The sequence below is a fragment of the Phalacrocorax aristotelis genome, chromosome Z (genome assembly GCF_949628215.1).
Source record: "Phalacrocorax aristotelis chromosome Z, bGulAri2.1, whole genome shotgun sequence".
NCBI lineage: Eukaryota > Metazoa > Chordata > Aves > Suliformes > Phalacrocoracidae > Phalacrocorax > Phalacrocorax aristotelis.
This window is the reverse complement of record NC_134311.1, coordinates 9938591-9951252: the sequence shown is the minus strand read 5'-3', so window position 1 is coordinate 9951252 and position 12662 is coordinate 9938591.

Below are 12662 nucleotides of genomic sequence, written 5' to 3'. Positions count from 1 at the left end.
TGTTGTTTTTTAAATCTGCAGAAAGAAATTATCGTCTCCATAGTGGAGAGAAACAATTCTCATTCCTCAGACTGGCAAGACCTACTTTCTCTCTTCATTGTACTTTAAGGACATTGTTATTCTGAAAGTGTTTCCAGGATCTCAGGTACTGACTAAGAAAGGACAGACTGAAACACCAGATAGCAGCTCAGACATCCAGTCATGAAACCATAAATAGTAGTGATCTGGTTCTGTGGGTTGATAGATAGGTTCCTTAACCTCGTATAAATGGGCCCACAGCTGTAAGGTATCATTGAAAGAACAATCTAAATTTGTCACCATGGAAGGGAGTCTTTTCAATTACAGAAAGCCTATCATATGCTTATACCGGTTCCCATGAGCTAGTAACCATTTACTTCCAGAGATTCAATAAGCCTTGATCTAATCAATGCAGCTTTTCCTTCTACTCTTCTTCAGTTAATCCAAGTTAGTACAAGTCACAGTGATTGTCCACAGTATCTTATTTCCTGACTGGCTGAACCTAGAAAGAATTGAGAAACTCATGAGAAAAACTCTCTTCAGGAGAAATTAAGATCAGTTATTGGCAGCGCTTATGTGGATGCTTGAAGTCTTTCCAAGGAAAAAAAGAGGCAAAATGTGTGATTTTGAATAGCATTTTTCACAGTAGCAGTAGGATTATTTACAGATGGGAACTTGAAATGAGAGTAGGCAGAAAAGTAAAGCATTAAAATAAATGATATCACACTTAAGCAACGAAAGCACATTATGTCTATGAATGACTAAAAAAGCTATGAAGAATTTTTAATTCAGCCTGAGGTAAGGAATAGACTGGCATTGTGTTTGTGTCAGATCAGCTTGCAACTCACTGTGCCCTGAGTCAGATTAGATATCAGTCACCACAGATCTATAATTTGTGTTTTATACACTTTCATCCCACCCTCTTATTCTTCACTAAACCTTTTTTACAATCTGTTTTAATATTTTTCTTTTTTTTTTGATCCCAGTAAGATACATGAAACAAATCACAAAATATGGTTATGTCCTTTTATTTATATGTCAGTGGGAAGTGAAGTCCAGAGTTTGATATGAAAACACAGAAAGGGGATTCATGTGAAGTGGGAAGCACCTTCAATGCCTCTGTCGAACTCTTTAAAAAAAATCAATATTTTAAAAATTATTGAATGTGATCACCTAAAAAGTAAAACAGTTCTTTAAACAGTTTTTACATCTTAGTGTAGGGAAAAAGATTTTGTAGTATCTGGAGAGGACTTCACCAACTCAGAGAAAAAGGAATATGCCAGAATTTCCCTCCTTTTTGTGGCAGGATATTATAAGGAGCTTCCTACAGTAGCTAAAAGTCTTTACTAGCCAGCCATGGGTTGCTAGTGGTTTTCCTCTGTCTGATTGGTCTTTTTAAATGTTTGGTCCAGGTCTTCTTGAACTGGTAAATAACTGCAGAACTGTTTTGACTTTTATTGAGGTAAATCCAGTTCAGCCTTGCCATAAATAATAAAAATGGTGGCATAATAAGAATCCTAGTTGGCACCTTAAAAAATTAGGCCCCCTTGCCTTCCAGGTTATATCTAGGGTCTGTGCAGCTTCTCAGCTCTGGTCCTTGAAAGTTACTGAATTCATCTGTTGCTATATTAAGCATTTCTGTCTGCAGCAGTAACAAGCTGGTTGTGAATGGAACCACTGTGAACCACCTCCTTTGTGCATACAATTAGGCACAGATGTGTCTGGTCTAGGTTGTTGTAAACTTATGCCTGTTTGAACATTATCTTAGTACCGATGCATGTGTGTGCTCACAGAATTTATTTGTTAATTTGGGAATAGAGCTGCGACTTGATTCCTTTGCAAGTACAATGTAATGCTTTAAAATAGATGCAACTCTGACAGTTACATAAACTTTTTAAGACAGCATAAGTTATTACAAAAGTTATGGTCTCAGCTGCATCCTGGAGTGAAAATGATCAAAGTGTTTGAAAAAATGAATTGGAATAGCCTGATGTCAAGTTAACAACAACTATTTAAAAACAGTTCAGAAGCCCTCTTGCTGACCAAGTATATGAGGCTGTTTATATTTTGTAAATAAGAATTCACTGAAATAAGATAGATACTTGTCCATGAAACACAACCAGAAATTGTGGGTGTAATGTGTAAATTGTTGACTGAAACACCATAGCCTGTGTTAAGCAGTAGGTTAGACAAAATTAACACTATGATCTTGGCAATTTTAAACTAGGTAAATCTAGTGGAAGTTTTTGTAGAGGTCCACATGTGTAGCAGAAGCATCAGTAAACTTGATGTTGAGTACAGGCACCATTACTAAACCTGTTGCTTTTATTAGCCATTTCTATGATAGTTTTTCCTACAATCTGATGCATATATTTGGGCTTTCGTCTTCTATGCAGCATAGTAAATGTGTACTTATTAATGGATTAATACATGAAAAGCACACAGTCTATAGAAAAGAGACAAAGAGGAGAGACTGAGAAGCAGAGCTATGAAGTTACATGCTTAAGCACATGCAGAAAGTTATTGCCTGAACAGACGTTATTATTTGTTTCATGTACTCAGTATGACTTCTCATTTCTTTTTAAATAACCTTAGGACTCATCATAATTCTCTATTGAACAGGTGAGACTGAATGGTAAACATATTTTTTTGTGTTACATTTGAAAGTAGAAAAGGTTGTCCTGAGATGTTAATAAGCTTAAGAATTTGTCAGGATTTTTAAAAAAGCTTAGCCTTTTATATGGGTAACAAGATTGTAACTGTAACTGTAACTTGTAACTGGAGCTGATGAGAGGTAGATGTTGAGAGAAAAAAGACTGATACCATCAGTTACACTTAATGAGTTCAAACTACCAGCATACTGCCAAATGCCAGCACCAATTACAGTCTTTATTATGTAGGTCTTAAATCTTTTAACTTTCAAAGCCTCTGCGGTATATTCGGTCATCCAGTGTTTCTTGCGTGCTGCATGCTGCAAATAATACTGTGGGTGGTAAACAAGTTGGGGAAATGCGTAATCCACACAATGGGTAAATCCCCTTTTTAAATTATGTTGACATCTACCAATCAGGAAAAGCTATTTTTAAATTTTTTTATTTATACTGTGTTATACATGCATTGAGGCAAATAAATCATAGATGAGGTTGAAAACAGATGCTAAAAAAGAAAGTAATCTTCGAACATGTGCATGTTTGTGTATAATATCTGGTTTTACTAGTTCAACTTTGTTCATAGGAAAGGTGAATAAAAAACATTGCAAAAGAACCAAATTTTCTACAGTAGGTCTGTTCTTAAATAATTCCTGCACGTTGAACTGATGATCTCGGAGGAAGGACTGCTGTCTTAGGAAGAGAAAACTAACGGCCATATAGAACAAGCAAATTTGAATGTTGGCAACCTGAGTTGGGCTTTGTCATGTAGCCCTTAGTGTACGATGCTCAGATCCTGCACGGCAGCAATTTAAGTAAAATTTTCAGGTGTCATTTTATTAATTACACAGCAAACAAAAAATAAGTCACCTTAGAATAACTATGACATTTGCAGTTTTAAAGGAAAGCCTTGAATTCATTAAGGTAAATTATTTTCAGATATTATCAAACATTAATTAAAAAAATGAAAATTATATTGTCCTTCTTTTTAAGCTGCAGATCATTAGATCCATTACTTTAAATCATTAAGCTGCAGAATATATGAACTAGTCCCATGAAATGGGGAATATGAACACATACTGTTGAGAGGAAAATGGACCAAGAAGAGCTGCCAGACATAGTTATAGTAACTCAAGAGATAAGTCCAAGACAATAAAATATTTCTTCTTATGAAAGTGTAAAATCTGGAGAATAACAAAGTGGTGAGAAATCTACTACATGGATTTGTCAAGACAAATCTCGTCTAAATGATCTGTTTTTCTTCTCTTAAAGAATAGCTGATTTAGCTAATAAGAGAATTATTTGATAAGATGTATATTTACTGAGGTAAGAATCTTGCATAACGGGAATTTATGATTAATTAAATTGCTGTAAAATTGATGAACAACTGGGTGGAAAACTATAGTCAGAGAAAATTTTCAATGAGTTGCTATCAACCTGAAATGAAGAAATGGTATCTTTACTCTGTTAAGTTTGCATGTACGCATTGTTTTCTTCAAAAATGTAGTAGACATCTACATCAGAAGTGGAGAGAATTTCAAAGACTTTGAGTGTCATTAGAAAGAAAATATGAACCTAATATTCAGTGAAGAAACGCTCCAAAAATCTATGGAGGATATTTGCTAAAGAAAGTATGAAGGATTTCTATATGGTAGGAAGAGTCATCTCCATGGGGAGGTGGAGGAAAATAAGCAGGCAGCAACAGTTAGTGTTAGAGCAGTCCATAAATTTAATATGGGTGAAAAGGGTGATGAAAAAAGTGGTCTGTAAGTAAAAAAGGAAAGTAAAAAAAAAAAAAAGTATTTTATTGCATGCTTTATCTGGAAGAAAAAACTCCATAAAAATACAATAGCTATCTAACAGACTGTAATTTTGCAAAAGCAAACAGTAATTCTAGGAACAGGAAAGAGTCCCCCCTCAGCATACTGCTGTAGAATTGCAAAACAAATTATAGGAACACCAGTTTTTGGCAGATGGTGTTTTACTTTTTGTTGAAGTGTCTTTGGAAACAGTAACATAATTCAAAAATCTCTGAAGCAACAGGAACAGAAAAATATACCCAAATAATGAGAAAACAATAAAAGCAAAGTAAAAAGAAAATTTTGAAAATATTTGAGTTTTATATAGCAATAGCCTGCAAAAGACAGAGGATGGTAAGTCATTGTCTTGTGATATTTTCCTCCTTTAAGCCTGATGTTTCAAACGTGTCTGTAGGTACCTCCTCCAAAGACACATGCATACCCTTAGAAACACATGTCCTCCCTCCATGCACATGCAGTCTCCACTTCATGTCTTGAAATATTATGTGTGCTGCTATCCACACATTTTCACAGCTGCAGTTTTAGCATTGCTAGGTCAGAATATTCCCCCAGGTGCTTCTCGGTCTTGAAGATATTAATTCAAAAGCTGCTCACTTATTAACAACAGCTACAGAATCCACAGAGAAGTTCAAATCAGCTGGTAAGGATGTAACACATCACCAGGTAAATTAGTGATATAGGTGCTGTAAACTCTGCTTATGTTCAAGCAGCTAGTACTCAGCTATTCTTTAGCTGGTAGTATTTCTAGGGCTAGATGTTGTTTTCTCCTTTTTTTGTTGAGAAGTTATCGACAGTCATTTGCTCAGGATTTTTTTTTTTTTCTCTCCGTCTTAGATCTATTCCTTATTTAAAGTCTGAAGTATGCAGAAGCTTGGAGAAGTTCGTTGTTTCTTAATTTTAATTGTTGTAAGAATTTAAGACAAGGCACTGCCTGTAGCTTCCTCTGGTCACAGGACACTGCAGCAGGTAACAGGTTCAGTGGTAATGAAGGTATCTGTAATCAGTACGGGAGCTTGGTTCAATCATATTGTTGGACTTCTGACTGAAAAGAAGAAATCGTGTTTTCTACTGAAACCTAAGACATGACCTGAAATCCACTGGAAATACGTATCAAACTTTATTTAATAAAATATCTGTATACATGAAAGAGGATTTATGGGGGAAATGTCTGCACAAAAGATATAAAGTGAAATGTATCAGTACTTACCTATTCCATACATGGAAAAAAGAAAAATTTTCTAAACTGTGACTTCTATGTATAATCTCATTTTTTACCTCTGTTATGGGAGCTTGATAATCACATCCTTCTTAAGCCTGCTTTTTTGAGAATGGAAGTGGATATGTGATCCACTGACAGATCTACAAATAAGAGTACCTCAACCATTTTTATTACCAAAAACTGCAGCAATCTAATGGGTTTCTAATCAAATTCTGGGTTGAAATCCCTGCCACAGAGATTGCAAAGTTTGGCCCAGATTTTCTTGTTAGTCTGTACACCACTGATAGATATATTCACTGTTAGTTTTTGGATCAGGGAATAAGGGCCTGATGATAAAGTAGTGCTTAAATGAATTTTGGCATTGAGTTTCACTTAAATGTTAACAAGCCCTTTTTTCTATGTCTCACTCAGATTTTTCTTTCAAATGTTGCAGATTTAAAGCCACACTTTTTTTTTTTTTTTTTAATAACAGCTTGCTTTGTCATCTTCTGCAATACCAGAATAAATGCTTTGCGGCCAAAAGTTTTACACTGAAGAACACTGTCTCTTCTCTGGTTGTTTGTCTTCTGAGACTGCAAATCTGTCGACAGAGTAACAGCATTGTTTATAAAGATGTACTATTTTGTAACATGCTTTGTATGTTATTGTGACTTTTAAAAGTGGAGATTAATTGAACTGAGTTCTGAATTGAATTATTTAAGATATGGATAAGACGATTTGGGGTAATTTCTTTTTTGAAATTTATTTTTCTTTGCTGTACCTAAAAATGGCTACAGAGGAATAATGATCTTCACACTTGATTTACTGTACTGTACAAACATAAATAAAAAAAAAAAGTAAGGTATGTGTTTATTTCATCTTAATACCCTGATGAGAAAAGTGAAAAAAGCAATAGTGAAATCATTGTCTTCTCTGACCATTCTGTTAATTTATTTCACTGTGTTTGCAGACAGAGATGTACAGGGTGCAGGGAAGAATGGTAAAATCTACGGACAGTTATCATTACCTATATGCTGCTTTAGCTATTTCTGTACCCTTTGATCAGACTTTAAAAACACCATGGACAAAATTCTGTAGGATCCCATTTCTTGTGTTCTCTGGCTCCTTTGCAGGTTTGCTGGCTTCTCTTTGCAGACTGGTGCTCAAACCATGCTTACTTAGCACAAAGGAAGGGCTCATGAATGTTGTTCAGAGGGGAAAAATGCAGATTCATAGAGAAATACTGTCTGTCTCTCAGAGGAGTTCAATCTTTATCAGCAGATATAGGGGTGATATTCTCCAGTCAAGTATTTCTTGTTGCTCTGAAATAGACCTTGGTGAAAAAATAGGTTGCAGGATTAGCATATGGTTTGAAATAGCATCATGAGGAAGAGTCTTGGTTTGCTACTTGAGGAGACCTGCCTTTTTGCATTGTGTCTGTGCCTGATGTCAAAAGATAAGCCACAGTTTGGTTTCTCTGGGGGCGGTACTTCTTCCCTGAAAATCTGCCTGGCTCAAACACTCATTCTGAAGTATCTTCCTTGTCTTTTGAGGTAAACTTACTGCAAATGATTTATTTCTGTGTTAGGTGGGAGATCGAATTCCTAGGGCCTTTAGTTTGCACATACTAAAACAAACTTAAAATGCACATATAGTATATTGGTTCATCCAGATTAGTTTCACAAAGAAGATTTGTGAGTGGTTAAGCCTGCTGCTTCCTCCCTTCCTCTTATCCATGCTCCAAGCTTGAATCACCAGATCTCAGAAGACAGCAAGCCACTGGAAATTATGTCTCTTGAAACTCCAGACTGTTTGCTTTGAATATATTTTTAATTTATCCAAAGCTTAAGAAAACACATTCAGGTTTCATAGGCATTTTCTCCTGTCCGTGAACTGCTTCTAATTACAAGTAGTAGGAAACTGTAGTATACCTTTTCAGCTTGGCATTTTTCCAGTACAAAAGGATGAACCCCTCATTAAGATTTCAAAATATAAGCAAAAAACGGGAGAAGGAAAATCATAATAAAACCTCTTTTTCCCTAAAAGTAACTTGTAGACCATCCTTTTCTTTTACTTTTCCTTTTTTTTTTTTCTTTAAAAAAAATGTAAACCACATGAAAGCATGTTTTAAGCATAGGACTTTCTGATACCATAGGTTTTAATCTCAAAATACATCCATGGCATAGTATTAACATCATCAATTATTGGTATCATTAAATGATAAGGTGGCAAGCTCTGTAACAGCAGTAAAGCTTCTTTACTTCCATTTCAGAAAAGGTTTTAATAAGTGATTGCTGAGGACAAAGAGAAAGTGTTTGCCTTTCTGCATAAGAACTTTTCCGCAGGACATCCCATACAGCATCATTGAAGATGTGAAAATCAGCAAGTTAGATAAGACCTAATATGAAAATCTGTTCTGAGAATCCCATACATTTCATATGTAGTATTTAGGAGTTTTAAAAATAAAGTTTCGATTTTTACCCAACTCCATTCAGTAGAAAAGGGGAAATAAGGGAGAGTGCGAGAAGGTCTAAGTTTAATTTTGCAAAATCTCTTAATTTTTTCTCATAAAACCAAGCCAACGACAGATCACATCTGGTGTTTTTTTCTGTCAAACAGCTCCACATCTCAGGGTAGAAAGCAAATATGCAAATCAGACAAATGGTCCTAGTCTGGGGCCTGGTTCATTGGTATTTCTCACTACCTTTGTCTTAAAAGGGTTTGACTAGAAAACCTTGAGTAAGCAAGTGATAACAACAGTAAGGAATTACTTAAGACTGAAAATAATACTAGTACAAAAGAAACCCATCACAGTTTACAATGATGACAGGAAATTTAATTGTGTCTTCCACTGTAGGATTTCCTGTTGATTCTAGATATGGAACCTGTTTTACGGCTCACCTAAGTGATAGTCTAGCTACGTCACTTTTAAGTGCAGTACTTGCCTTGCAGTTGATGCAATTGGATACCGCAACAAGGAATTACAACAGTGTCTCTTAAACACAAAGGCTGGAGAGTGACCAGAGAAGGATGAGGGAGTTCCAGAAACTGATGCTATATTTGATCCATATTTTTGTCAGATACGTAAGTGGGCCACACAGGCTCTAAAACTAGTCATCTCAATAACCTACAGCTAGTTTAAAACCATGGATAATTCATTACCCACATCTCTGTAGTAGTTAAGCATAGCATAAAGATTACAAGAGAATTTAAATTGCTTACTGTAACTTTCACTTTACAACTTTTAGCTTTAGCCCTACTTTTAAGCCTTCCCGATTGGCATGCATGGTGTCTATGCATAAAGCAATTTTACTCACTCAGGATGCGTGATTACCAGTTGCCTTTCTGTTGGAGTTTTTTCTGTTTGATGTGGAGCTGACAATTCCAGTCTCTGGCCTCAGTACCTCCTGTCTTGTGCAAGCAATCTCTTCCGACATACCACCTATTTTAAAGTAATGTCCGTTCATTTTTCATCCTTCTGTTTTGACTCCTTACAAAAATAAGTATTCCTTTGAGAGATGGGAAGGTAGGAGAAGAGGGAACACCTCAGAAACAGTGAAAACTTTTTTTAAACAGCATGAATTAATCCCGTATCACACAAAGTAAGTGATGTGCAATTGCTTGTTTTTATCAGCCATTAAACCTGAAAGCTATTGTATGCAAAAAGAGAAAAGCACATAAATAAATGACAGAGGTATGCTTTTCAAAGCCCTGGATGCTTGCAAACCTTTTGTGTACTATATTCTCACTTCCCTAGATGAGCTGCATCACAGCTGTTATACTTCAACTGAGGCAGCAGATAGAAACCCAGATCTTGTGCTTTGACTAGCAAATTCTTAACTGCAGTATTCAATAGTCTCACAAAGACAAACTGATGAGTTTGTCTTTTTAATGCCTTTGTGAGTTAAGGAAATGTGACCTCCAATGTGCAGATAGGAAACTGGTGCCCAAAGAGATGAGATGACCTCCTGCTGTTGCAGATTTTGGAAGAGAGGAAGAGTTTCCAAGTCCCTGACTGGGTGTCTTTAACAATGTTGGAGATAGAAGCACATCTTGAAATAGACATGACCAACACAAGAACCATCATCAGGCAATTGCCTGGGTCTTCCCCCAGTCCCACTCTACTGCAGCTCGGTATGGGGCTATCTCCACTCTTTTATTGTTTCCCCGTCTTGTTCCTGTGGTCCATTCTGTAAATGTTTTATACCACCACAGCTGTTAGAGCAGTGGCTTCCTTCACCATGATGGAGCTCAGGAATGACAACATAGCCCTGTGAATTTTATAAACCTCAAGCAGACTAGTCATAAATGCTGCAATCCAAGTTTCTCATAAACGTACGCCTATGCTAACAGGTATGCCTGTGCTCTTTAGAAGGCCCCTGAGTAATACCACAGCGATGCATCCCTCTTACACCCATATGACGTATTCAGACACTTACCCAGTTTATTTGCCCTGGGGTTCCTGGAATTTACGGGCTTTGCTCTGATGTTTAATCCCAGATTCCCTTACATTGTACAGCATTCCCCAAATCAAGCAGCAAGTACCTTTTCTGAGATGCCTTAAGAGCAGAGGAAATTGCAAAAACCTGCTATGGCACCCCATTTATGGATAGAAAAAATATACGTGTATGGGATTTTTGGTAAGCCCAGCTCAAGGTCTCTGTAGGCAGCCATTCAGACAGGCCCTTGAGAGCTGCTGGAGCTCTTAACCATCCCTGTTATGACAGATGATGCAAGTAATAGCAAAGCAATCAGACAAAATAGTTTCTGAAACTCATAAAGCAGATGTGGACAATATGATTCATATTACTTACTGTTATAAATGCTGTGACAGAACTGCAATGTTTTGCAGATGTGAGACATCCAGGCTTTATAATTTACAATCTTTCTCCTCTGTTTTTAGTGAATACAGGTTAATTCCTTCACAAGTCAGCAGACAAGAAATTTTCCTTGTAATCTTAGCATCTGCTATTAAATGTGAGGAAACATAGCTTAAGTTTTGACAGATTTCAGCGATCATGTCACAGGATGTGACGATAGTGCTTTATAGACTGATGTGTATTTGTTTCCCATATTTCTCCATACAGCCATACATCTGCATGTGAATGCCATACTCTGATTTTAAAAGACTAAAGAACACATTTTTGGCTGTGCACTATTTTTTGGCTGAATTATGCCCTGGAGTGAGTGAGTGATACTTTTACTGAACTCAGAGGCTCTTGCTAATGCATAACCAATGGTGGTGCCTTGCCATCCAGATTTTGTCACACAACCTGATTCTATAGGTCAGTAATAAGTAAACATTTTCCTTTTGTGGCTGGACCAAAAAATCTATTTGATGGAGTTTCTTTTTAAAGTGATCCTATTACAAATATTAACCTGTTTCAATGTTGTGCATAGTCTTCACAGTAGATGTACTAAAAAATGTCCTTTTAATAAATCCTGGTCTGTGCAGCCTAGTGCAATAAATATCTTACGTTAAGTTAGCTACTTTTAGAAATTTTTGTTTAATCTCCACCACTGCATTTTTGCATTTTAGGTTACTTGCATCTTTTGAAATGGCTTCATTTTTTCAATAACATTCTACTACTTTTTACCTTCATCTTGAACCAGATGGCTATAAAGACAAAAAAGCCTATACAGCAGCTTTTTAGCTAGTAATTAATAAAATCAGTTCTTCTTTTGCTACTGCATCTATACATCAAAAGGAAAACAATTATTGCTACTGCTTCTTAGAATATCATCAGACCCGTGTTTGAACTGCAGTCTTTTACTCCAACTGAAAGGAAATGCAAGACTGAGATTTACTTTACAGGTAATTTTCTCCATTTCTGTTAATGCACATCTGTGTCATGTTTGACTTTTAAGATTGTATCAACATAAAGAATAGTTTATTTGTTGTATCTTTATCTGAACTTTGTTCCTTTGTGAGGTGTAAAAGCAATTGCTGCTGTATTCTTAGCTACCAGTATTGCCCATGAGAGATATTACGATCCTTCCAAGGGCCCTTCTTCATCTAATGTAATTCTCTGGAGGCACTTTAGCAATTAAAATGAGTGACTAGATGCTTTCATGGTTTAATTTATACACTATTCAAACATTACTTAGGCAGTGCTTTCATTTGGATAAATTTGCTTGAGCATAATGGAAATTCCCCAGTTTTCCCTTGAAAATCTGAATTCTTCCACAATAATAGTCTCTCCATAGACTTTTTATTCACTGATTTGCATAGAGTGGGAAAGTCATGTGCTTCTGCATGCTCATAGTTACACCAGTGATGGGTGAAATTTTAAAGGTCCAGTGTAAAAGACGACTTTAAAAAGAAATCCAGATAGCAGAACTTCACTTAACTTATTCAGACCTTGCAGGTGTACAAAGATGAGGTTAAATCTCAGGGCAATAATCTTCCCTGTACTACCAGATTTGAGTCAGGCTGAAAACATTTTTTTTTGCTGTAATTCAGCTCCCACTTTTCACCAAAGCTTTTAATAATTTCTTAGTGAGAATGACAACAGGACTTAGTAGGAAGGATGATTTCTATGAGCAGCAGAGTTACTGTAACACACTACTGATTCAGCCTGTCTCTGCAATGTGAAGAACACTGTACATATGCTTAGAAGATAACTAAATACACATTATTTGTTTTAAGTATCCACACGGAACATGTGCTATGAGAATGTATTTCTCTTTGAGCAAGGCAGTTGGTCATTCCATCAATTTACAGAGAAATTGCTTGAATTTTCCAAAGAAAATTTGCAAATCGTATTCATATTCCTGTTCTCATACATACATACCCATATCCCTCTCTTTTGTCCATTTAAAAAGGGACTGGGAAGATAAAATATGTAGTGATCTCTTTTTTGCTTTTGTTCTTTACAAAAGGCAATTCTTTGATTGAAACATATGTGTATTTTGAATGAAATATCAGTGTATCAGAGGCAATGCCTTGAACAGTATGTAGTTCCTTGGTGTTGTTCT